The sequence below is a fragment of the Nicotiana tabacum genome, chromosome 22 (genome assembly GCF_000715075.1).
Source record: "Nicotiana tabacum cultivar K326 chromosome 22, ASM71507v2, whole genome shotgun sequence".
Lineage (NCBI taxonomy): Eukaryota > Viridiplantae > Streptophyta > Magnoliopsida > Solanales > Solanaceae > Nicotiana > Nicotiana tabacum.
The window spans coordinates 62690890-62718557 of record NC_134101.1 but is presented as its reverse complement, the minus strand read 5'-3'; the positions used below and the strand labels follow the sequence as shown (position 1 = coordinate 62718557).

The 27668-nt window shown below is 38.2% G+C and overlaps 1 pseudogene; it reads left to right on the top strand.

Moving 5' to 3' along the window:
- The first annotated feature begins 1436 nt into the window (after positions 1-1436).
- On the top strand, positions 1437-27668 carry LOC142175894 (uncharacterized; annotated as a pseudogene).

Below are 27668 nucleotides of genomic sequence, written 5' to 3'. Positions count from 1 at the left end.
GTACAGGTAATGTAAGTGACCCGCCTTAGCCTCGTCACTACTTCGTCGAGGTTAGGCTCAGCACTTACCAATACATGGGGTCGGTTGTACTAATACTATACTCTGCACTTTCTTGTGCAGATTTTGGAGTTGGTCCCAGTGGCGTGCCATAGACTTGCTCGAATTTTAGCTACTCGGAGGAGACTTGAGGTATAACTGCATGGCGTTCGCAGTTCTGAAGTCCCCGTCTATTTTACTTTAGCTGTGTGTTTATTTCCAGACAGCTTTATTTTATTCAGACCTTTAATTGTATTTATTTTAGAAGCTCGTGCACTTGTGACACCAATTCTGGGATGGTATTTAGACATCGTTATTTTTATGGATTATTCACTATATTTTAGACTTTACTTCCGCAATTGTTCTTTGTTATTAATAAATTTAAAAATTGTTTTAAAAATAGATAATATTATTCTAACGTTGGTTTGCCTAGCAAGTGAAATGTTAGGCGCCATCACGGTCCGAAGGTGGGAATTTCGGGTCGTGACAGTTGGTATCAGAGTACTAGGTTACATAGGTCTCACGAGTCACGAGCAAGCTTAGTAGAATCTGAAGGATCGATACGGAGACGTCTATACTTATCTCTCAGAGGCTATGAAGTTTAGGAACAATATCACTTCTTTCTTATTCTGTCGTGCGATTTTATTCTATCATCGATGATTGAACCATTCTAATCTTATTCTCTCGCAGATGGTGAGAACACGTAATACCTCTACCGATGGACAGGGACCAGAACCCCCGGTGGAAACTATGGCCAGGGGTAGAGGTCGAGGTCGAGGTCATGCTAGAGGCCGAGGTAGAGGCCGAGGTAGAGCTCAGTCCGGAGCTCGAGCAGTTGCACCTGTTGTAGAATCTCAGGTGGACTTTCAGGAGGAGGTTCCAGTTCAGAATGTACCAGCTAGACCAGTTCAGGTTCCGGAAGGATTCATAGCTACTCCAGTGCTTCAGGATGCTCTAGTCCGTTTGGTGAGTCTTATGGAGGGCGTGGCCAAGAATGGTACATTTCCAATGGCACCAGCCATTTCACATGCTGGGGTAGGAGAACAAACTCCCACTACTTCCGCTCCGGAGCAGATGGCTCCCCAGAATCAGGCTCTAGCAGCCCCGCCAGTTGGGGTAGTTCAGCCAGTTGTTGCGGCACAGATAGGTGATAGGCCCGCCATGTCTTTTGAGGACTTATTGAGATTGGATAAGTTTATCAAGCTCTTTCCAGTTCACTTCAGTGGTACACCTTCTGAGGACCCACAAGATTATATTGAACATTGCCATGAGGTGCTGCGGAACATGCGTATAGTTAAGACCAATGGGTTTGATTTTGCTGTATTTCAGATGACGGGTTTTGCCAAGAGGTGGTGAAGAGATTATACACAGACCCGACTAGTCGGATCGCTTGCACTTACATGGGAGCAGTTCTCTCAGCTATTTCTGGAAAGGTTCTTCCCTATCACACAGAGAGAGGAATTCCGCAAGCAATTTAAGCATGTACAGCAAGGCAGTATGACTGTCACTCAGTATGAGTCCCGTTTTGTGGATATGGCCTGTCATGCTCTCCTTTTACTACCTACAGAGGGAGAGAGAGTGAGGAGGTTTATTGAGGGACTCACTCACCCTATCAGACTTCAGATGGCCAAGGAGATCAGAAGTGAGATTTCATTTCAGGCGGCCGCTACTGTCGCAAGGAGGATCGAGATGGTTCTTGCACAGGAGAGAGGGCAGAGGTCCGATAAGAGGCCTCGTCAGTTCGGTGGTTTCAGTGGTGCCTCGTCTGGAGGTAGAGGTAATTTTGGTAGGGGTCATCCTCCCAGACCATTTCATTCAGAACTTCATGTATCTCCCGGTGCTTCAGGGAGTCACGGTCCTATTATGCCTTACTCTGGGCAGCCAACATTTAGTGCACATTCAGCTCCTATCAGTGCACCACCACTCCAGAGTTACTACAGTGGTTATCCGGCCCATCTGGGTCAGCTTCAGCTTCAGCAGCCACGACATCAGGATGGGTGTTATGAGTATGGAAACATTGGTCACATCATGAGGTATTGCCCTAGATTGGTGAGTAATAGATCTCGACAAGATTCTCGTGCCATCATACAGGCACTGGTTGCTTCACCGTCTGCTCAGCCAGCTAGAGGTAGGGGTCAGGCAGCTAGAGGGGGAGGTCAGGCTATTAGAGGTGGAGGTGAGGCCATTAGAGGTGGAGTTCATACCGTTAGAGGTAGAGTCCAGCAACTTAGAGGCCGTCCCAGAGACGCAGTTCAGAGTGGTGGGGCCTAGCCCCGATTTTATGCTTTTCCAGCTAGGCCTGAGGCCGAGTCATCTGATGCTGTGATCACGGGTATTATTCCAGTTTTCCATAGAGATGCTTCAGCTCTATTTGATCCAGGATCTACTTATTCCTATGTGTCCTCCTATTTTGCATCATATTTGGTTGTGCCTTGTGATTCTCTGAGTGCTTCTGTTTTTGTATCTACACCGGTGGGAGACTCTGTTGTAGTAGATCATTCTATCGTTTGTGTGTGGTTACTATTGGTAATCTTAAGACTAGTGTGGATCTTCTACTTCTTGATATGGTAGATTTTGATGTCATCTTGGGTATGGATTGGTTGTCCCCTTATCATGCTTATTGGATTGTCATGCCAAGACAGTGACCCTAGCTATGCCAAGGTTACCTCGGTTAGATTGGAAAGGAACTCCTGGTCATTCTGCCAGCAGGGTTATTTCTTATATGAAAGCTCGGCGTATGGTAGAGAAAGGGTGTCTAGCCTATTTGGATTATATTCGCGATCCTAGTGTGGATGCTCCTTCTATGGACTCAGTACCAGTTGTTCGTGAATTTTCAGAAGTATTTCCTACAGATTTGCCGGGGATGCCACCCGATAGAGATATTGACTTCTGTATAGATTTGGCTCCGGGCACTCAGCCCATTTCTATTCTACCATACCGTATGGCCCCGCCGGAGTTGAAAGAATTGAAAGAGCAGTTACAAGACTTGCTTGATCAGGGATTCATTAGACCCAGTGTCTCGCCCTGGGGTGCACCAGTATTATTTGTAAGGAAGAAAGATGGCTCTACACTGATGTGTATAGATTATCGGTAGTTGAACAAGGCCACTATCTAAAACAAATATCCGCTGCCAAGAATTGATGACTTATTTGATCGGCTTCAGGGTGCCAAGGTATTTTCGAAGATTGATTTGAGGTCTAGTTACCATCAGTTGAAAATTAGGGCATCCGATGTCCTTAAAACAGCTTTTCGAACTGGGTATGGGCATTACGAATTCCTAGTGATGTTATTTGGGTTGACAAATACCCCAGCAACATTTATGGATTTGACGAGTCGGGTGTTCAAGTCTTATTTGGATTCTTTTGTGGTTGTATTCATTGATGATATCTTGATTTACTCCAGCAGTCTAGAGGAACATGAGCAGCATCTTCGAAGTGCGCTTCACACCTTGAAGAATAATCAATTATATGCCAAGTTTTCAAAATGTGAGTTTTGGTTAGACTCGGTTGCCTTTTGGGGGCATGTTGTATTGGTAGAAGGCATAAAGGTGGATCCTAAGAAGATTGAGGTTGTTCAGAATTGGCCTAGACCTACTTCAGTTACAGAGATCCGGAGTTTCCTGGGTTTAGCAGGTTATTATTGTCGGTTCGTGGAAGGGTTTTCATCTATAGCAAGCACACTGACCAGACTAACTCAGAAGGGCGTCCAATTCAGATGATCAGACGAGTATGAGTTGAGCTTTCAAAAGCTCAAGACCGCTTTGACTACGGCGCCAGTGTTGGTATTACCCACAGGTTAAGGATCGTATACGGTATATTGTGACGCATCTCAGATTGGGCTTGGTGCAGTATTAAAGCAAGATGAAAAGGTAATTGCATATGCGTCGCGGCAGTTGAAAGTTCACGAGAAGCATTATCCTGTTCATGACTTAGAATTGACAGCCATTGTTCATGCGCTGAAGATTTGGAGGCATTACCTCTACGGTGTCTTGTGTGAGGTATTTACTAATCATCATAGCCTTCAGTATCTATTCAAACAAAAAGATCTTAATTTGAGGCAGAGAAGATGGTTGGAGTTGTTGAAAGACTATGATATCACCATTTTGTATCACCCCGGAAAGGCCAATGTGGTGGCCGATGCTTTGAGTAGAAAGGTTGTGAGTATGGGCAGTCTTGCGTATATTCTGGTTGGTGAGAGGCCATTAGTTATAGATGTTCAGACTTTGGCTTATCAGTTTGTGAGGTTAGATGTTTCAGAACCCAGTCGGGTTCTAGCTTGCACAGTCGTTCGGTCTTCTTTAAATGAGCGCATCAGAGAAAGGCAGTATGATGATCCTCATTTATTTGTCCTTAAGGACACGGTGCGGCACGGTGATGCCAAACAAGTTGCTGTGGGGGAAGATGGGGTTCTGCGAATGCAGGGTCATATTTGTGTGCCTAATGTGGATGGGCTTCGTGAATTAATTCTTGAATAAGCACACAGTTCCAAGTATTCTATTCATCCAGCTACCGCCAAAGTGTATCAAGATTTGCGGCAATATTATTGGTGGAGGAGAATGAAAATGGATATAGTTGCATATGTAGCTCGGTGTCTGAATTGTCAGCAAGTTAAGTACGAGCATCAGAGACCTGGTGGTTTGCTTCAGAAGTTAGAAATTCCTGAATGGAAATGGAAGCGTATCACAATGGATTTTGTTGTTGGACTCCCACGGACTTAGAGAACATTTGACGCAGTTTGGGTCATTATGGACAGGTTGACCAAGTCAGCACATTTCATTCCAGTGGCAGTTACCTATTCTTCAGAGAGGTTAGCTGAAATTTACATTTGTGAGATTGTCCGCCTTCACGGGGTGCCCGTGTCTATTATTTCAGATCGAGGTATGCAGTTTACCTCATATTTCTGGAGGGCTGTACAACGTAAGTTAGGTACGCGGGTGGAGTTGAGTACAGCATTTCATCCACAGACAGATGGACAGTCAGAGCGCACTATTCAAATATTAGAAGATATGCTTCACGCTTGTGTTATAGACTTTGGAGGTTCTTGGGATCATTTCTTGCCACTTGCAGAGTTTGCTTATAATAATAGCTACCAGTCGAGGATTCAGATGGTTCCATATGAGGCATTATACGGAAGGCGATGCCGATCACCAGTTGGTTGGTTTGAACCGGGAGAGGCTCGGTTGTTGGTACCGATTTGGTACAGGATGCCTTGGATAAGGTCAAGATTATTCAGGACCGACTTCGCACAGCTCAGTCTAGGCAAAAGAGTTATACCGACCGTAAAGTTCGTGATATTGTATTCATGGTTGGAGAAAGAATATTGCTCCGGGCTTTACCTATGAAAGGTGTAATGAGGTTCGGAAAGAAGGACAAGTTGAGCCCTAGGTATATCGGACCCTTTGAAATTCTTGAAAGGGTGGGTGAAGTAGCCTACAGGCTTGCATTACCACCTAGTTTATCAGCGGTTCATCCAGTGTTCCATGTGTTTATGCTCCGGAAATATCATGGTGACCCGTCCCACGTGTTAGATTTCAGCTCTGTCCAATTGGACAAAGATTTGACTTATGAGGAGGAGCCGGTAGCCATTCTAGACCGGCAAGTTCATCAGTTGAGGTCAAAGAATTACCCTTCAGTTCGAGTGCAGTGGAGAGGTCAGCCTGTTGAGGCAGCTACTTGGGAGTCCGAGTCGGACATGCGGATTAGATATTCCCACTTGTTCGCCAGTTCATGTACTTTTCTATATCCGTTCGAGGACGAACGGTTGTTTTAGAGATGGAGATTGTGTTGACCCAAAGGGTCATCTTATGAATTAAGACTCTATTCTCGGCCCGTTAGCCTTAAAAACCTTATTTTTATTCACCTCGATTTGTGTGCGCAGTTCGGGCATAAATCTGGAAAGCCTTTATGTGGAAATTTATGAAGTAATAATTTTTGGAATTTAAAATTAATTTTTAGTTGACTTTGGTCAACGTTTTCAGTAAACAGACTCGGGTCCATTTTTCGACGTTCCCGGAAGGTCCGTAGTAAAATATGGGACTTGGGCATATGCCCGGAATCGAATTCGAGGTCCCTAGCTCCAAAAATGAATTTTTGATGAAAATTGTAAGACTGAAAATCTATGAATTTAAAGAAATTGATTAATGTTTGATCTCGTTGGTATCGGGCCCATATTTTGGTTTTGGAGCCCGGTACAAGTTTAATATAATATATAAGTCATGTCTGTGAAATTTGGTAGAAATCGGAGTTGATTTGACGTGATTTGGACGTCCGGTTGAGAAGATAGTAGTTTTGAAATGTTCTTGAGGAATTCATGAGTTTTGGTGCTAAATCCATAATTTTAGATGTTATTTTTGTGATTTGATCTCACGAGCAAGTTCGTATGATGTTTTAAGACTAGCGTGCATGTTTGGTTTGGAGCCCCGAGGGCTCGGGCTCGGGTGAGTTTCGGATAGGCCACGGGATGTTTTTGAACTTAGAAAATTTTGCTGGTATAATCGAACCTGTTGTAGGCCTCTGATCTCGCAATTGCGAGATCAGGCATCGCAAATGCGAACCAAGCAGGTATGGCAATTGCGAGGTTTTTATCGCAATTGCGAAGAAAGCCTAGGCAAGCAGTTCTCGCAATTGCGAGTTTATCTTTGCAATTGCGAAGGGTCAATTGTCGCAAATGCGACATACTCTTCGCATTTGCGAAGGCAACGCAAATGTGTAGGTTCTCGCATTTGCGATGACCCCTTCGCATTAGCGAGCTTCGCAATTGCGAAGCTCAGGTCGCAAATGCGACATCCGCAGCTGATAACTTTGGACTTAGACAGGATTTTTCATTCATTCTTCAATTTTTCGAACCCTAAACCTCAAGAGGCAATTTTTGGGCAATTTTTACGGGAAAATATTGGGGTAGGTATTCCTTATCCTATAATGATTATGTTTCTTGATTTCATACTTATTTATATCATGAATCCATGAATTTATGGAAGAAAAATTCGATTTTTATATATTCTTCCAAAAACGAAAATTTAAGATTTGAAGGTCAATTTGATATCGGAATTGGATAATTTTTGTATGGTTGGACTCGTCTCGGAATGAGTGTTCGGATTTCGTAAGTTTTTCCGAGATTTGACACGTGAGTCCCACTGCCGAATATTTTAATGAATTTTGGATTTTATCCGGAAAATTAGTAAATTCATATGGAATTAATTCCTATGATTCGTATTGAGTATATTGAATTGTTTGTGAATAGATTTGAAGCTTTCAGAGACAAATTTAAAAGGAAAAGTTGTGGTTGAGTAATTGATTGGAATTTGCAAAGCGAGGTAAGTGTCGTGGTTAACCTTGACTTGAGGGAATAGAACCCTTAAATTATTTGTTATGTGAATTGCATGTGAACGATGTATAGGAGAGGTGACGAGTGTCTATACGTCGTCAAATTAATTGTTTGCCTGCTTACTTGAAAAATTATAAATTATTTTAAATCACGAATTAATTATTATAATAATTGTTTCTCTCCTATTCTTTGTCAAATATTAATTCTTGAATTCATGCATTAATTATTACATGTTATTTGAATTATGTGCCTTAATTGTTATTTGACATTTAGCATATTAAATATTAAACTGCATATTTTCTCTCTGATTTCCATAATAATTTGCTATTTGCCTTTGTTTGTTTTATAATTAAATCATAATTATTGTATGCTTATTGTCTTAAAATTTTATATTAATCGTTGCATTTATTGGGGAAATTTCTTCTATAAGAATTGGAAAATAAATATGTTGGAGGATCGGGTTGCACGCCGTAACAGAATTGATTATAATGAATATATTGGAGGATCGAGTTGCACGCCGCAACAGACTTATTAAAAAGTCCATATTGGAGGATCGGGTTGCACGCCGCAACAGACTTATTAAAAGTCCATATTGGAGGATCGGGTTGCACGCCGCAACAGACTTATTTAAAAGTCGACATACATATATATATTGGGGGATCGGGTTGCACGTCGCAACAGATTTGATTAAAATAAATATATTGGAGTAGCGGGTTGCATGCCGCAACAGAACCGAATGTGAATATATTCTGAGAGCGGATTGCACGCTGCAACAGAACCGTATGTGAATATATTGTGAGAGCGGATTGCACGCTGCAACAGAATTGAATATGAATATATTGTGAGAGTGGGTTGCACGCTGCAACAGAGTTGATGGAAATGATAATTGGTTATGACTGCTGAGTTGGCTTCAATTATTATAAATGAGTTACTTGATTTATTTTTATTATTATTGTTGTTACTAATATTGCGTACAGGTAATGTATGTGACCCGCCTTAGCCTCGTCACTACTTCGTCGAGGTTAGGCTCAACACTTACCGGTACATGGGGTCGGTTGTACTGATACTACACTCTGCACTTCTTGTGCAGATTTCGGAGTTGGTCCCAATGGCGTGCCATAGACTTGCTCAGATTTTAGCTACTCGGAGGAGACTTTCTCTAGACAGCTTTATTTTATTCAGACCTTTAATTGTATTTATTCTAGAAGCTCGTGCACTTGTGACACCAATTCTAGGATGGTATTTAGACACTGTTATTTTTATGGATTATTCACTATATTTTAGACTTTACTTCTGCAATTGTTCTTTCTTATTAATAAATTTAAAAATTATTTTAAAAATGAATAATATTATTCTAACGTTGGCTTGCCTAGCAAGTGAAATATTAGGCGCCATCACGGTCCGAAGGTGAGAATTTCGTGTCATGACAGGCAGCCTCTCGAAGATAAGTACAGACGTCTCTGTACCGATCCGCAAGACTCTACTAAACCTGCTCATGACTCGTGAGACCTATGTCACCTAAAGCTTTGATACCAACTTGTCACGACCCAAAATCTCACATGTTGTGATGGCGCCTATCCCAATACTAGGCACTCCAAAAATCCCAATAAACAATCATTTATTTTAAATTTGAAAACAAAATAATTAAATTCAGCGGAAGAAATCTCAAAAATTCAAATATATCACTCACAAAATCCGGTGTCACTAAGTACATGAGCATCTAATGTGAATACAATGTTTGACTAATAAAAACCACTGCCTGAAAGTATAGAACATTACAATAAATGAAGGAAAGAGAGACAAGGTCAGCGGACGCCAAGCAGTTACCTTGATAGTCTCCAACATATAGTACTCTGAAATCTAACAATCTCCATATCCGAAAGCACCTGGATCTGCACACGAGGTGCAGAGTGTAGTATGAGTACAATTAACTCAATAAGTAACAAGACTAACATCTGGGCTGAAAGAAATGATGAGCTCCGCAGGTACAGTTCAGTAAAAATAATGGTACAGAAATGTAGGCATGCTTTCAAGTTCAACTGATAAACTCAGTATAAGTGAAATAGATCAATACTGCATGATATAAGGAATATGACATATCAATAGCAAGACCTCATGTAGATACTGGTCACCAATTATTCAGTCACTCGGTACAGTTTATGGCGAGTCCAGCCCCGGGGTGTTCCAACCTGTATATATATACACATCGACTGACAGCCAGTTATTCAGTACCGTATAAGGCCAATCCAGCCCCGGGGTAATTTATCCCCAAATGCAAATGATACGGACAAGATCCATGTCCAGGTAAATTCATTACAATATAATAAGGCAAGTCCATGCCCTGGGAAAAATCCATCCCAAACATATATTTAAGCAGTAAGTAAGGCAAGTCCATGCCCTAGGAAATCTATCCCGAATATATAAAATTATCTACGCTCACTGGGGGTGTACAGACTCCGGAGGGGCTCCTTCAGCCCAAGCGCTATAAGTCGACCTCGCTCACTGGGGGTGTGTGCAGACTCTCGGAGGGGCTCCTTCAGCCCAAGCGTGATATAAAGCCAATATGGCCTACTGCAGGCGGGCAGTCCCGATCCGTATAATAATAAAGCCAATAAGGCTTGCTGTAGGCGGGCAACCCCGATCTATAAAATAGTAAAGCCAATAAGGCATGTTGCAGGCGGGCAGCCCCGATCCAGAACAATAATAATGTATAAATCCATTCTGGCCTGCTGCACGCGGGCTGCCCCGATCCATTTAATAATAACATATATAAAACCAAATGGCCTGCTGCGTTGCGCAGCTCAATCCCATAAATATCCTCACAATGGACAATTATTACTGAGTGTGAAATGTATATTCTAGAACAATTAATTCAATAGCATCACGACCCCATGGGTTCTAAAATATCGGCATATAGCCTAAACATGATCTTTATTACTAGCCTCATCTTAATTCCTCTAACACGTGCCACATGTTCAGATAATAACATGATTCTTTAATTTTACTACTTCATAGGATTTATTCAAGACATACTTTCTGTGGTGCACGTCTACATGTTCGTCACCTATCGTATGTGTCACCTCCAAACAATTCATATCATACCAAATTCGGGGATTCATACCCTCAGAACCAAGTTTAAAAGTGTTACTTACCTCAAATCGTGTAATTATTTACTCCGCTATTCCCTTGCCTTATGAATTGGCCTCCAAACGCCTCGAATCTAGCCACAATTAATTTGATTTAGTCAATAAAATTTATTGGAATTAATTCCATAAGAAAATACTAATTTTTTATAAAAATTCGAAATTTAGCTCAAAAATTGCTTGTGGGACCCACGTCCCGGAACCCAACAAAAGTTATAAAATCCAAACACACATTCCGATACGAGTTCAACCATACCAATTTTATCAAATTCCGATAACAACTCGACCTCCAAATCTTAAATTTTCGGTTTTGGAAGATTTTGCAAAAATATTGATTTTCTTCCATTTAAATCCGAAATGAATGATGAATATAACCATAGAATCATGAAGTATAATCACTTTCGGATATAGAACACTTACCCTAATCCATATGGTGAAAATCGCCTCAAACATCGCTTCAATCCGAGCTCCATAGCTCCAAATGTGTTAAAATGGCCGAAACCTCAAAATATATCTTCTGTCCAGGCACTTACTCTTCGCGATCGCGAAGCAAAAAAAATTTCAGCCCCAAAATTTGTCTTCGCGATCGCGAAGAACAAACTCCCCCAACTTTTCCAGACAGCCTCTAGTATAATGGTCATAACATTTGGTACAAAACTTCAAATTATAAATAGTTTAACTTTCTGAAAACTAGACACTAAGGGCTATAACATTCATTTGTTGCTCATCTACCAATTCCTTATAGATTTCTAGATATAAGCTTCCAAAATTAGCCCTGTGCAACGGAGATTTCCAAACGCTTTCCAGATAATCTATATTGTATCCATCATAACATTATGTACACAACTCCAAACCATAGATGGTTTACTCTTCTGAAAACTAGACATCAAGGGCTACAACTTTTATTTTTGGATCATCTCCAAATTCCTTATAGATTGCGAGATATAAGCTTCCAAAGTCCGGTCAGTGCAACAGAGATTTGTTCTATGCGATCGCGAAAGAGCTTCCGCGATCACGATTCACAAGGCCCAAACTGTTGTTTGCTCTTCGCGAACACGACCAAATGTTCGCGATCGCGATGCACACCTCTATAGGTAGAAATCAACAATTAAAAATGGCCTAGAAATGGTCCGAAACCACCCTGAAACTCACCCCGAGCCCCTCGGGACCTCAACCAAATATACCAACAAGTCCTAAAACATCATACGAACTTAGTCGAAGCCTCGAATCAAATCAAACAACGCTAAAATCACGAATCACACCTCAATTCAAGCCTAATGAACTTTGAACTTTCAAATTTTATATCTTGTGCCGAAATACATCAAATCAATTCGGAATGACTTCAAATTTTGCACACAAGTCATAAATGACATAGCAGAGCTATTCCAATTTCCAGAATTGGATTCCGACCTCGATATCAAAAAGTCAACCCCCCGATCAAATTTTCCAAAAATTTAACTTTCGGCATTTGAAATCTACTTCCACTACGGACCTCCAAATAATTTTTCGGACACGCTCCTAAGTCCAGAATTATCATACGAAACTATTGGGATCATCATAATTAAATTCCGAGGTCGTTTACACATAAGTCAATATCCGGTCAACTTTTTCAACTTAAGTTTTCAATTATGAGACTAAGTGTCTCATTTAACTCCGAAATCCTTCCGGACCCGAACCAACTAACCCGATAAGTCATAAATCAATTGCAAGGCATAAATTGAGCAGTAAATTGGGGAACGGGGTTATAATACTCAAAACGACCGGTTGGATCGTTACAATTTCGTGGACCAGTTTATGAATATTTGCCAGTACAACTGTCATCTCTTATCCGACTTACGTAAATAAATTTTAACCAGCTAAAATAAATAAATATTTTTACTTAAGAATGCTTGTTTTTAAAATCTTTTCATAAGAACATCAATTCAAATCACTAAATCATGATAAATAGTAGATTGAATTAAATATTTAAAATTTTCTTGTTTGCGCAGGAATTAGAATAAAGAGTTATAGCTATTTCACACAATTCACATAAGTAAATAATTTACATAAACTAAATTTTACTCATTGTTGTGTTACTTCAATATACTTTGTTGTTTTAGGTCCAAAAGCTTCTAATACATGATACTGCAACCTAAAATTGGAAGAAAGAAAGCACAAGAATTAGACAATACCAAATTAAGAACATAAAAAGAGATGAAAAACACTAATAAGCAAACAAACATATCAAACTGTTGATATGACAAAGTAAAAAGAGCAAAAAACAAAATCCAAAACAAGACTTTTTTTTTTCAAATTGAAGCAACAATCAACCAAGAATTATGAATGCACCACAAAGTAAAAGATAAGAAAATTGACTCTTAAAGATATAATAACCACAAATATGTCATAGTTCCTGTCTAAGAATGCTTAGTAAAATAAAACCATACTATCGACAAAGTTTTTGTTGACTAATATCGTAATTAACTCCAAAGCCCTAATAGGATGATTAGCTGTAAATATAGTTTGTTATAACATACTTTAAATAAAAAAAGGAATTCTTATAAAGTAAAATCTTATTTGATTTTAAAGTGCTAAATTTAGGACTTTTTACCTAATTCAAATAAGGAAAAATTTAGTAACCACAATTTATTGTTTTTAATATCCTAAAGATTAGGAAAAAATTATTAAATGACTATTTTGTCTGGTAAGAACTCTAATTTTAAAGGATAAAAAAGGCGAACGGCATTTCGTTAAGGACTTTCGTGTCTTTAATATAGTATAAATAACTCATCCATATTGATCATGTTTTATCTCGTAAGAATCGTGTGCTAGCATTTGTAAAAAACTAAAAAAGGAAAAGAAAAGTTTGCTTTATTAGCTGGGGTAAGCCATTAATTTAGTTGTGTCACCGAAGTCCAAAAGATATGGAAGACGATATGATTGTTGCAGACCTAAAACAAATAGATGGGATACTTTAATTTTTTTAAAATGAAGAATTAATTCAAATAACCATCCGACTAATCTCTTAACCTAAAGATAGCCGTCGAATGTATATTATATGTATAATTCATGTAACCTATATATATATATATATATAATGTATGTATAATCTATATATACCGGTTAGAAAATAAAGTAGACATTAAATCAGGCCGTCTATTTGTGTAACAAACGTGTGATATAAGTTCAGTGCCTATCTTTGTTTTAGGAAAATCCTCTCCCCGTTCAGGCGGATGCCGCACCTTGCGCTTGTGAATGAGTGTGATATATACCTCTTTGCTCAGCACGTGACTGTGTACCCCGAAAATGGAAGCTACATGTCTTCGCCCGCTCCCGGTTCATGGTGGAATCCATTGAATGCGTTGGTAAAGCACGGGATTACAGCCGAAAAGCGGAGGTTTCCGCTAGGCGAAGGAGCTCACAAAATATAACATTATGTATTTTCATGTGGTTTTAAGAGATCACTAAGTACCCTCATGCATCGAATGTGGGAGTATCTGTCTCCGTTCATTTTGTAATAAAGGTGTTAATCGGGCGGGTTGTTCCGGGATGGACACGGAAAAAAATAGTCCGTCCGGTTATTGTTCTGGGATGGTTAGTGGGCTGGGGTTCCAGGCTGTTGGCGGGCTGGGATTGTCCGGGATTTGGTGGGCCCGTCCGATTTCGGGCTTAACGGGTCCGGACCGGGCTGGATTATTTTTTTTTTAAGTATATTTTATTTTTCTTATTCAATGTTATTGATAGTTAAGTGTTTGCAAACTTTTAAGGCTTAGAATTAAACTTTAAACTTTGAAATTTAAAGTTTTAAATTTGAAATTTGAATTTTAAAATTAAAATTTGAAAGTAAGTGGCTACAAAAAATTATTTAGTAAGACCAATAGGCAATATGTAAGGATCAAACTCCGAAGGCTTTCGTTTTATATTTTTATTGAATAATAAATAATACTTCAAATTAATTTGTAAGTTCTATTTTAATTTTTTTATTTTTGAACTTGCAAATTAAAAGTTTATAATAATTATAAAAAATAAGAAAGAGTACATCACATGCTTTGCATCATTTTGTAAGTTTATCCATGTCAACATGAGGTTCTTGGTTTCCGACATTACTTGAATCGGAACCATAAACCATTATATCTCCAATTTCTTGGTCCTCTGCTTCATCTACCTCTTCACGCCCTTGATTTCGCTATTCTGATCTTATCCAATCTCTGAAGCATACTAGAATTTCCAAAACGTTGTTGCCCAATGAATGAAGGGTATCTTCTAGTTGCTGCCTTGCTTGGCTAAATGCGCTCTCTGATGCGACTGTTAAAATTGGCACATTTAGCACATCTTGATCCATGGCCGAAAGAACAGGAAATTGATTTGAGTTGCTCCTCCACCAACCCAGCGGTAGAAATTCCTTTGTGCGGAGCTCTGGTAACTTTTGCAAGTAGAATTGGAGTTCATCAATATTCCTGCTACTAGTTTGTTGATGCTCTCCTAGTGTAGACCAAATCAAATAATTTTCAACACCATCATTATCCTCCAAAGTACCGGTCCCAGATGTTGAAACTGAACTTGAAGGAATATTTGCATCTACAGCAGCAGAAGCATCAACAATGTTAGCATAATAATTATATAAAGTTTGTAAATATTTGTGTAGATCAGAAATACAAGTGTCAATATCAGGAGTTTCAGTTGGTCTAATATCCATATAAACATATAAAGCAATGATTAATTGGCGACAAGTGGCCATTTTGATAGAAGGGTTTAAAATAGTACCAATTAGTTAAATAGGGGGAATTGGCTGCTCTAAATATATCCATTATGTAAATTAAATTAAGAAATTAAATTAATAATTCTAAATAATAAAATAAAAATATACACCAAAGAAGAAAAAGAGATGGAACGAGTGTACCGGGATTCCGGTTGCCGCACTAAATTTGATATCAAACTTCAATTGATAGACTGATACTTGATACCACACTTCACTTGAATACTTGATATTTGATAATTATAATTTTGTAGTGACTAAAGTAAATATTTGATGAAACTTGAAATAATAAGTAATTGAGAATTTAAGAGCAATAATCAATATTATCAAGAGAAAAAGAGAGAATTAAAGTAGTAAGAAAGTAAATTGTGAGAAAAAAATGAAGAAGAAGAGGGGTTATTTATAGTTTTAAAAGGTTAAAATTATAATTTATCAATTATTAGGGGTGGGGGGCTATTTTCTTAGGGGGTAGGCCGAAATGATCATTTTAGCAAATAATGGCCGTTGCCCAACGATCATTTTTGAATTTGACTGTTGGCAATGGTCCAGAATTTTTTTAAAAAAAAAATTGTAATGCTAACCGGGCTGGACCGGGCTGCAGTCCGGTAAAAGCCCGGTAACGGGTAACTGGGCTAATCGGGTTCCGGTGCACCGGTTACCAAAATGTGTTCGTTCTAGCCCGGCCCTCCGTCCAACCCTCTCCAGTCCGTCCCCACCCTCTACAGTACTGAGCTGGTTCGGGCTGAATCGGGTCGAATCGGGCTGTGAACGGGCCAGTCCGGCCCGATTAACATATTTATTTTGTAATGTGGATTTTTCATCTTGTCCTCTTCGAAGTATATCCAACCAGTCGGCAAGTGAATCCAACAAGGCAGGAAAAGAGATAGTATATAACAAAAGAAAGAGTTTAACTTTTATGTATGCTAACAATATAAATAATTTTTTTGATATTATGAAGTTATTCAAAAGATTTTTATATGCAACCCTGTAGTAAAATGGAGTTTGTAATCTTAAAAATGGGATATTACCTATACAACATATGTGAATTGAACGTGACTTGATAATAAGTCAAAAGAACCGTTCATATTAATTAATCGCCAAAGATCATCTCCATTTCTACAGAGAAAAGAACATCAATTACTAAAACTTATAAACACAAAAGGCAAGTAGTAGAAAAAGAGGCTAATAAGCACTAATAGCCGCATGCAGAAAAAATGGGTGGTTTACTTGCAGTCAAATAAACTACGCGGTGTATTGTAGAAAAGGTCACTCCTTCCCTACCTTTCAAATAATATTTAACATTTTCATAGAGCAATTATTAGACAAATTAGTCCTCTTTCTCACGTATTTTCCTTACTTAAATGCAGATGCACAGATCTCCAACAACTAGCAAGTTCCAAGGTCAAATGGCAGAGTGGCAGATAGTTTGCTATTAAAACAAGCCCTGATCAGTCTTTAATGCTATTATTAGGATTATTCTGGGTATGCTAAGGAGATGGAGACAGAAACTATTATCTATGTTATTTTACCTTAGCCTTTGAGAAGTTCATAGAGTTATTTAGGGTGAATTATTTAAGGTGATGACCTGGTAAATGGTTGAAAATCAAGTTGGATGACACAATTATTTATAGTGTATCATTCTTATAGACGTTTCTCAAGATTCAATTGTATAATTGAATATTAATCCTCTCTCTTATCAGCAGAAGAAGGCACCATTATAAGTCCTAGACATGATGAGATCGATAGGTAGGCGACAGATAAGGGAATGTTTGAAAATATCTTTAATTTACTTAACATGATTGCGTATCTATAATGAGTTGCAATAAGTTCAGAGAATTCTTATTTTAAAAAAATTGAAACGGCATATGTCATTTTTATCAGATAATCTCCCCGAGGGTTGGCCCGAAAGGACATATCGGTATACATGTCATAACAAATATACTCATTTAGAGATTTGGAGTACACTTGATGTGTGTGCATGTCAGTCAAATAATTTAAAAGTTAATTGATTGAAACTAAGGGTACCTCAAACACTATAGTAAAGAACACGTGATATTTATGTGAAAACTTCTCTGCTCAAAGAATTAAAAATCATGATCTATCTCAGTACGATTTTAACTCCACTAAACTGAGCAAACTTCAGATTACAACCTATTGCAATCTAGATATTAAACTCTTAATTTCTCACCCTAGACAATATTTCTATTTTAAGCAATTTGCAGTAACTCTATTACAAAGCAACACTCTTGACTAACTCTAGTCAAGCAACCAAAACAATAATGATTGAATGATGTCCTACAAAATATTTCTAGAAAGTCGTTTAGGACTACAAGTAAAGAACAAAATAGAAAGACACGACAAATTAAGGACTTAAGACATCTTCAGTATTGGGATCTGGTCCTTGGTTTGTAGCGGCTTTGTTCTTGAGTGCACCTAGAGAAAACAGTGGCGGCTGGCACTTGAGATGATCGGTTTTTCAGATTATCAAGTGTTAAGTCAAACCTTATATAATGTTGTTTATATATGAGAGAGCATGTGTGAAGAGTACGGACATTACAACTTTTGGTTTGGCCTCTAGCAGCAGCGGTTGTGCCGCTGCACTGCTGCCAATCGGTACAGTGAAACAGTTTTTACAGTTGTAAAGTTGATTGTACGACAGCTGAGGAACAGATCCTATTTGTTCCCTTATCTGTTTCGTTATCTGGTTTCTTGAGAGTTTGGTCAGACAACTAAGAATGTCTCAATAGGCGCTAAGGAATTGATTGTATCAAGTTCCTATCTAATTCCTCAATAAAGTTTGACAAATCATCAAAACCATAATTGCATAACTTATCATTAATTTTTAGATATATAGTTTACCCATCAACCTTGCAGCAAAATCCCATGTACACACCTCTCGTTCACACAAAATCTTTTACATACTCAACCTTTCAGAAGTGTGTCTAAGACACACCACTTTTGTACTTGAGCAATTTTTCAAATAACGTGAAAGTCACGCCCAAATAGGGTCATGACACGTGTCATTGACCTTAAAAAGGAAAAAATATATATTAGAAATTACAATTAAAACTCATCTTCTTCATCTTCCCTTTTTCTATCTTAAGCACCATTGTTGCTGCCATCAAAGTTGTTTGTGAGAAAGTTTCCAACAACACCAAAATTCAACCACACTATCTAAACAGCTAGCCGAAAATAATCGAGTAACAAATTGAGTTCATCAACCCAATAATCAACAAGACCTAATTGAATTTACAAATTTTTTTGATACCCCAACAATGGTGGAATCTAGACTTTTTTACCAAACCTTCATTACTATTGTTTAAACTTTTTAATATATCACAAATAAATAGTTTTCATAATATTTAGACAATAAACCAACAAAAATCGCTCAATTTTAGATCTAAAATTTTATGTTCTTTCAAAAAATTTATTTGGGGAAGAAGATGGGGGAGGGTGGTCTGAGGAAGAAGAAAGGGGGAGGGGTTCCTGTGGGGAAGGGAGACAAAAAATGGGATTTTTTACGAGATACACGCGTTTTTTTAATTCATATCCTAAACGTAAAGGACTATTTTGGACCTTTTCTCGAATAAGTACATCTCTTTTAAGAAATGTAACATCTAACAATATTATGTCTATCATTATCTGATAGATAAGATAAGAGTATCGTATCATCTAACAATAGATAAGCACAAATGAGTCCTAATATATGTAACATATATCATGAAAAAAAACACGAGAAATATGAGAGAGCGAAATGGTAGAATCTGAAGCTATCTCGTTTGTTGGATAAGATGATGAACGGCTATTGTGATTAATGACAATCACTTAAACATCTCCAAGAAGTTATCCTCCCTGTCACGCCTTTTTTTTAATTCAAAAATCCAACTCTCTGTCGAAAATTGGAAAAAAGGAAAAGAGTTTTGAAAATGTTCAAAGTGACACAATGGTAATTTCAAAGCTCTTCTTTCCTCCAGTACCCTTTATATTATTTGATGAATGGAGAAAGTTTAAATTAAGATGGCACTCTAGCTAAGAAAGGTGTATTATATGGTCATCAATGATTAAACAACTCATTGAGTTTTTCTCCCTTTGTCTCGCCTTGATCAACACGATATAATTAGTTTATGTTTGACTTTTTAAGTTATATACACCTAAAGTTTAAAGAACTTTTTTAACTATATCGATGGTACAAATAATTGTAGAAAGTTAATGACCATAATCTGTTAGGTTAGTAATTCATACTTAACAGAGGAATATTTGTTCCTTTTTCCTGCAGCTGAATATGAGTAGAGCTTCTCTTCTTTTAATTGTTTTTGGTTTCTTATTCGATTTTCGGTACTCACATTGATACCCAATTAAATTCGTATTCGGCCTAAAAAGTTTCATATTGGAAGATGAAGCGCTTCCTAACAAATGTGATTCTATATCCATAGCTCGAACCTGAAACCTTTGTTTAAGAATGAAGAAATATCTTAATGCTCCACCACAACCCTCGTTGGTCTCTTCTCTTAATCTTAATCCTACTTCTTATATCTATCAATAGCCTAGCCCCGGTGTCACGACCCAAATCTCAACTTGTCGTGATGACGCCTATCACAATACTAGGCAAGCCGACAATCACATGATAACTATGCATTTGATTTTAAAACATGATTTTTAACAAGTTTAACAGTGGAAAATCTCATAGATAACTGATAAATACGACTGAAACTCAACAACAACAAATCACAAAAATCCCGGTGTCACCGAGTAAATGAGCTACGAATGTCAACATAGTCTAAAACTCTAATACAACTGTCTGAGAAAGTAGAACACTACTGAAATGAAAATGAAAGGAAGTGGAGTCAAGGTTTGTGGGCGTCATAGCAGCTACCTCGAAGTCTCCGAGCAGGTACTAACACCAGATCTACCAATCACCGCGTCCATATGTACCTGGATCTGCACACGAAGTGCAGAGTGTAGTATGAGTACAACCGACCCAATGTACTCAATAAGTAATAGGACTAACTTTGGGCTGAAAGTAACGACGAGCTAAGAGATACAGTCCGAATAAAAATAATGACAATGCAGATATAACAAGATAATGATTGTAATACCAAAAAACACTTCCATATTCAACTCGTACATAGTGTAGAAATTTAATCATGCTTTCAAGTTCGACGATTTAAGCTCAACACTGATGAAATGTACCAAGTACAGCTAGCATAAGGAATGTTACATTTATATGCCTACATGTCAAATATTCATATCAAATGTTAGGTATGACATTGATAATAATAATAATAATAATAATAATAATAATAATAATAATAATAATAATAATAATAATAATAATAATAATAATAATAATAATAATAATAATAATAATAATAATAATAATAATAATAATAATAATAATAATAATAATAATAATAATAATAATAATAATAATAATAATAATAATAATAATAATAATAATAATAATAATAATAATAATAATAATAATAATAATAATAATAATAATAATAATAATAATAATAATAATAATAATAATAATAATAATAATAATAATAATAATAATAATAATAATAATAATAATAATAATAATAATAATAATAATAATAATAATAATAATAATAATAATAATAATAATAATAATAATAATAATAATAATAATAATAATAATAATAATAATAATAATAATAATAATAATAATAATAATAATAATAATAATAATAATAATAATAATAATAATAATAATAATAATAATAATAATATCACTCACAATATGGCTCTTAGGCCCCAACTCAATCATCAATCTCTCCAGTCTCACGGGCTCACATATCTCATATCACTCAGCCCAAACAATGATAACATGATGTAATAGTGAATGATAACAGAGACTAAGATATGATATGCAAATGAATGAATATGACTGAGTATATAATGGCAACTTAAGCAAATAAATCAACAGTAGAAATGATTTTAGTGGGTCCCAACAGAATAAGCACATAACCTAAACATAATTTCTAACATGAATCATACCTTAATTACTCTAACACGTAGGAATAACACGGATAGAAACAAGACTAGATAACTATACAATACCAAAGAATCAACTGAGTCATAATTACCACGATGCACGCCCACGCGCAGATCACCTAGTATGTGCACCATCCCAACACCAACCATATAAAACGTATTCTAGGGATTTATACCCTTAGCACCAAGTTTAGAAGTGTTACTTACCTCAAAGTACGTAGCTTAATGCTCCGACAAACCCTTGCCTCATGAAACGGCCTCCGAACAACTCGAATCTAGTCACAAACAACTTATTATAATCAATACAAGCTATAGGAATCGATACCATACGATAAAGCAAAGTTCTTTGACCAAATTTAAAAGGTTAATCCAAAATGTCAACCTCAGGCCTATGCCTTGGAACCCGACAAAATATATAAAATCCGAACACCCATTTGATAACGAGTCCAACCATACCAAAATCATCCAATTTCGACCACAAATCAAACGTCAAATCCCAAAGTCTTACTCTCCAATCCCCCAAATTTTACCTCAAAAATATATAATATAGGTGAAAAACCAATGGGTATTCAATATTAATGAATAAAAATAATCAAAAGTTGCTCACCTCTTTAAATCTAGTGAAACCCCTCGCAAAAATCGCCCCAAACCGAGTTTTCAAAGTACAAAATGAAGAAAAGGCTCAAACCCTCGTTTATAAACTTCTGTCTAAGAATCTCGCACCTGCGGTTCACTTAATCGCTTCTGCGGTCACGCAGATGCGGCTAAAATTTTGCTTTTGTGGTTCCCTTAAGGCCTCCATACGTCATGTGACCAAGTCTCTCCTTCTGTGGATACTCCTGCCACTCGTGTATTCCGCTTCTACAACCAACCTCCCGCATCTACGAGCTCGCAGGTGCGGAATCTTCCTCGCACCTGCGCAACGCCCCAACTTCACTCAGATCCGCTTCTGTGACCCTTTGGCCACTTCTGCGGCTCCGCACCTGCGGCCAATTCCTCACAGGTGTGGTTGCACAAGAACTAATCATAGCAAAACATTCATAAGTCCAAAATTCAATCCGATTTCAACACAAATCACACCTGAGGCTCCCGGGACTCCATCCAAACATACCAACCCATCCTAAAATATCATACGAACTTAGTCGAAGCCTCAAATCACATCAAACAACATCAAAAACATGAATCGCACCCCAATTCAAGCCTATTGAAACTAATGGATTTCCAACTTTTACAATCGATGCCGAAACCTTTCAAACCAACTCTCAATTCATTCCAAAACATCCCCAGAACCAAACGAACTACCTCGGCAAGTCACATAACTACATATGAACATAGAATAAGCAATAAATGGGAAAATGGGGCTACAATACTGAAAACGACCGGTCGGGTCGTTACATTCTTCCCCTCTTAAATAAATGTTCGTCCTCAAACGGGTCTAGAATCATGTTTGGAGTCTCAAATATGTGTGGATAGCAGCTTCACATCTCCTGCTTGGTCTCCCAAGTAGCCTCTGATGAGCTTAAAGTTACTTATTATTTATGCCCACTTTGCATCTTTGTATAGGCTGATTCGATAGAGATTTTGTCTGATTTGGGTCTAATATGTTGTCTTTCAATGCAGGTGACGCATAGGGGATCAATGGATGAATAATGCATTTAGTGGGAGGAAAAAGAGTTTAGCAAGAGGACATCCCAGGTGCGCGGCCGTGCACGATAAACCCCCAACGCGCACTTGAGTGCGCAAGTGACTCAGAACTCTGCCAGAGGTACGCGGTCAATTCCCGCGCACGTCCACCTCCAGGAATTTGGCCCAGGCCTATTTTTGTGATTTTGAAGGTGGCCTTTTTGACCTATATAAAGCCTAGATCGTCTCAAAACAAGGAATCTCAGATTTTGGAGCAACTTTTGGAGAGAAGAAAGCAAGGAAACAACTGAGACTCTAATTACTTCATCGAATTCATTCAATACAGAAGTTTGTTTGATTTTGGGAATTGTAATATTTTCTTGTTCTCCTAATACCCTTGTGATGAACAACTTCTCCACTATGGAGTAATCTTTATTAGGGTTATTGATAGATATTTTGATTTGACTAATCTTCTGGGTTTGCTTTGTGTTAATTGCCCGAATTTGTTGAATGAGTTATTAATTGAATTGCAAGGCTAATTATGGTTTTACTTTAATCGAAAGAGAAGTGTTGCTTCAATTTGCATTGTGTTATCTTGTTGGGTTGATTTCACCACTCTCATAGGTAATCGGAAGAGCTAACAGAGTTATTAATTGACCCAAGTTAGAAGAATAGTTGAGAGACGTTCTTTGTAAGATCATACGTTCAACATATTGTTGCATATTTTCTCAGCACATATCATTAGGTTGTTTAGCGCACTCGAATTCATTCGGAAGATGAATTTGAATCATCAGGATAGCCTAATCATCTGTTGAATTCGGAAGAGTCAATAAAAGTTAAGAGTGAACATAACACATAGTTGCCCACAGTAATAGTTGATCACTTATCTTGTCAAAACCCTTGTTTCTCGCCTTGATATTCAATTGTTACTACTTAGTTACTAATTTTCCATTATTCATTCACAATTGAGAATCTTAGTTTTTATTCTTAATTAGTTAATAACTCAAATTCAAAGGTTGATTTTCCTGAATTGTGTTAAGGTGAAGATTTCTTTGAGCAGTATTTAACCCAATCCTTGTGGAGACGATTTAATACTATACTATCTTTGACTAGCGAGCCTAAGTTTTATACATTGGTTTTGCGCTCGTCAGCCTCCATGACTTGTTGACCTCTCAACTGAATATTCACTGAAGTTATATTCTTTGATCTCAACTTTAGAACGTACCCATCCAAAATAGCCACCGGCTACACATCATAAGTCAAATCTCCATCTAACTGAACCGTGTTGAAGTCCAAAGCATGAGACGGATCACAGTAATACTTCCGGAGCATGGAAACATGAAACACTAGGTGAACACTCGATTGACTAGGTGCCAATGCAAGCTTGGAGGCCACCCCTCCAGTCCTCTCAAGCACCTCAAAAGGGCTAATATACCGAGGGCTCAACTTGCCCTTTTTCCCGAACCTCATAACACCCTTCATGGGTGAAACTCTGAGTAATACCTTCTGTCCCTCCATATAGGCAACATCACGGACCTTCTGATCGGCGTAACTCTTTTGTCTAGACTGTGCTGTGCGAAGCCGATCCTGAATCAACTTGACCTTATCCAAAGCATCCTGAACCAAGTCGGTACCCAATAGCCTAGCCTCACCCGATTCAAACTAACCAACCGGAGACCGATATCACCTCCCATATAAGGCCTTATACGGAGCTATCTGAATACTCGATTGGTAGTTGTTGTTGTAGGCAAACTCTGCAGGCGGTAGAAATTGATCCTAAGAACCCCTGAAATCCATAACACAAGCGCGTAGCATATCTTTCAATATCGGAATGGTGCGCTCGGACTGCCCTTCCATCTAAGGGTGAAATGGTGTACTCAACTCAACCAGTGTGCCTAACTCTCGCTGCACTGCTCTCCAAAACTAAGATATGAATTGCGTGCCCCGATCAGAAATAATGGACATCGGCACACCGTGAAGGCGAACAATCTTGCGGATATAGATATCAGCCAACTTTTCTGAAGAATAGGTAGTCACCAGTGAAATGAAATGTGCGAACTTAGTCAACCGGTCCACAATTACCCAAATAGCATCAAAATTCATTAAAGTCCGAGGGAGTCCAACAATGAATTCCATGGTGATACACTCCCATTTCCACTCAGGAATCTAAAGCCTCTGAAGCAAACCGCCCGACCTCTGATGCTCGTACTTCACCTACTGACAGTTCAAGCACCGAGCCACATACTTCACTATATCTTTCTTCATTTTTTTCCACCAATGGTGATGCCTCAAATACTGATACATCTTTGCGGCACCGGGATGAATGGAATACCGCGAACTGTGGGCCTCTTTAAGAATCAACTCATGTAACCCATCCCCAATTGGCACACAAATACGACCATGCATCCGCAGCACCCCATTATCTCCAATAGAAACCTCCTTGGCATTACCGTGCCGAATCGTGTCTTTAAGGACAAGCAAATAGGGGTCGTCATACTGACGCTCTCTGATACAATCATATAAAGAAGACCGAGAAACCACGCAAGCTAGAACTCGACTAGGCTCTGAAACATCTAACCTCACAAATTGATTGGCAAAGGATTGAACATCTGATGTAAGCGGTCTCTCACAAACAGGAATATATGCAAGGCTACCCATACTCATTGCCTTTCTACTCAAGGCATCGGCCACCACATTGGCCTTCTCGAGATGATATAAAATAGTAATATCATAGTCTTTTAATAGCTCCAACCATCTCCGTTGCATCAAGTTTAGATCATTTTTCTTGAACAAGTGTTGTAGACTCTGATGATCTGTAAATACCTCACAAAACATGCCATAGAGGTAATGCCTCCAAATCTTTAATGCATGGACAATAACACTCTAAATCATGAACAGAGTAGCTCTTCTCAACTGGCGTGAAGCATAAGCAATCACTCTACCCTCCTACATCAAGACACGCCCAATACCAATCCGTGAAGTATCATAATTCACTATATATGAACCCGATATTGAAGGCAAAACTAGAATTGGAGTTGTGGTCAAGGTATTCTTGAGCTTCTGAAAGCTCTCCTCACACTCATCAGACCACATGAGTGGGGCACCCTTCTGGGTCAATCTAGTCAAAGGTGCATCAATGGACGAGAAACCTCCACGAAGTGACAATAATATCCGGCCAAGCCAAGAAAACTCTGAATCTCAGTAGATAAGGATAGAGATTTGGTCTGATTTGGATCTAATATGTTGTCTTTCAATGCAGGTGACGCAGAGGGGATTACTGGACGAATAGTGCACTTAGTGGGAGGAAAAGAGTTTAGCAAGAGGAAATCCCAGGTGCGCGGCCGTGCACGATCAACCCCCAACGCGCACTTGAGCGCGCAAGTGACTCAGAACTCTGCCATAGGTGCGCGGTCAATTTCCGCGCACGTCCATGACCTAGGCCTATTTTTGTAATTTTGGAGGCGGCCTTTTTGACCTATATGAAGCCTAGCTCGTCTTAAAACAAGGCATCTCGGATTTTGGAGCAACTTTTGGAGAGAAGAAGGCAAGGAAACAACTGAGACTCTAATTACTTCATCCAATTCATTCAATGCAGAAGTTTGTTTGATTTTGGGAATTGAAATATTTTCTTGTTCTCCTAATACTCTTGTGATGAACAACTTCTCCACTATGGAGTAATCTTTCTTATGGTAATTGATAGATATTGTGATTTGACTATTATTTTGGGTTTGCTTTGTGTTAATTGCCCGAATTTGTTGAATGGGTTATTAATTGAATTGCAAGGCTAGTTGTGATTTTACTTTAATCGAAAGAGAAGTGTTGTTGCAATTTGCATTGTGTTATCTTGTTGGGTTGATTTCATGACTCTCATAGGTAATCGGAAGAACTAACAGAGTTATTAATTGACCCAAGTTAGAATAGTAGTCGAGAGATGTTCTTTGTAAGATCATTCGTTCAACATATTATTGCATATTTTCTCAGTACATATCATTAGGTTGTTTAGCGCACTCGAATTCATTCGGAAGAAGAATTTGAATCCTCAAGATAGCCTAATCATCTGTTGAATTCGGAAGAGTCAATAGAAGTTAAGAGTGAACATAACACAGAGTTTCTCACAGTAATAGTTGATCAATTATCTTGTTAAAACCCTTGTTTCTCACCTTGATATTCAATCGTTGCTACTTAGTTACTAATTTCCCATTATTCATTCAAAATTGTCAATCTTAGTTTTTATTCTTAATTATTCAATAACTCAAATTCAAAGGTTGATTTTCCTATATAGTGTTAAGCTGAAGATTTCTTTGAGCGGTATTTAACCCAATCCATGTGGAGACGATTTAACACTATACTATCTTTGACTAGCGAGCCTAAGTTTTATACACTGGTTTTACGCTCATCAACCTCCTCGACGGGCTGACCTCTCCACTAAACATTCACTGAAGTTATATTCTTTGATCTCAACTTTAGAACTTGCCTATCCAAAATGGCCATGGCTTTACATCATACGTCAAATCTCTATCTAACTGAATCGTGCTGAAGTCCAAAACCTGAGACGGATCACCGTAATACTTCCGGAGCATGGAAACATAAAATACTAGGTGAACACTCGATAGACTAGGTGGCAATGCAAGCTTATTGGCTTGGGTCAGACTTCGACTCAAAATACAATGGTGAGCAACGAAAAGGATGTGAACCTAGCTACGAGAGAAGCACATCAACAACAGGTTGCACGGCTAGCAGCTGAAGCAGCCCTTAGAGTTGCTGATGAAACTATCGAAGAGGATTGA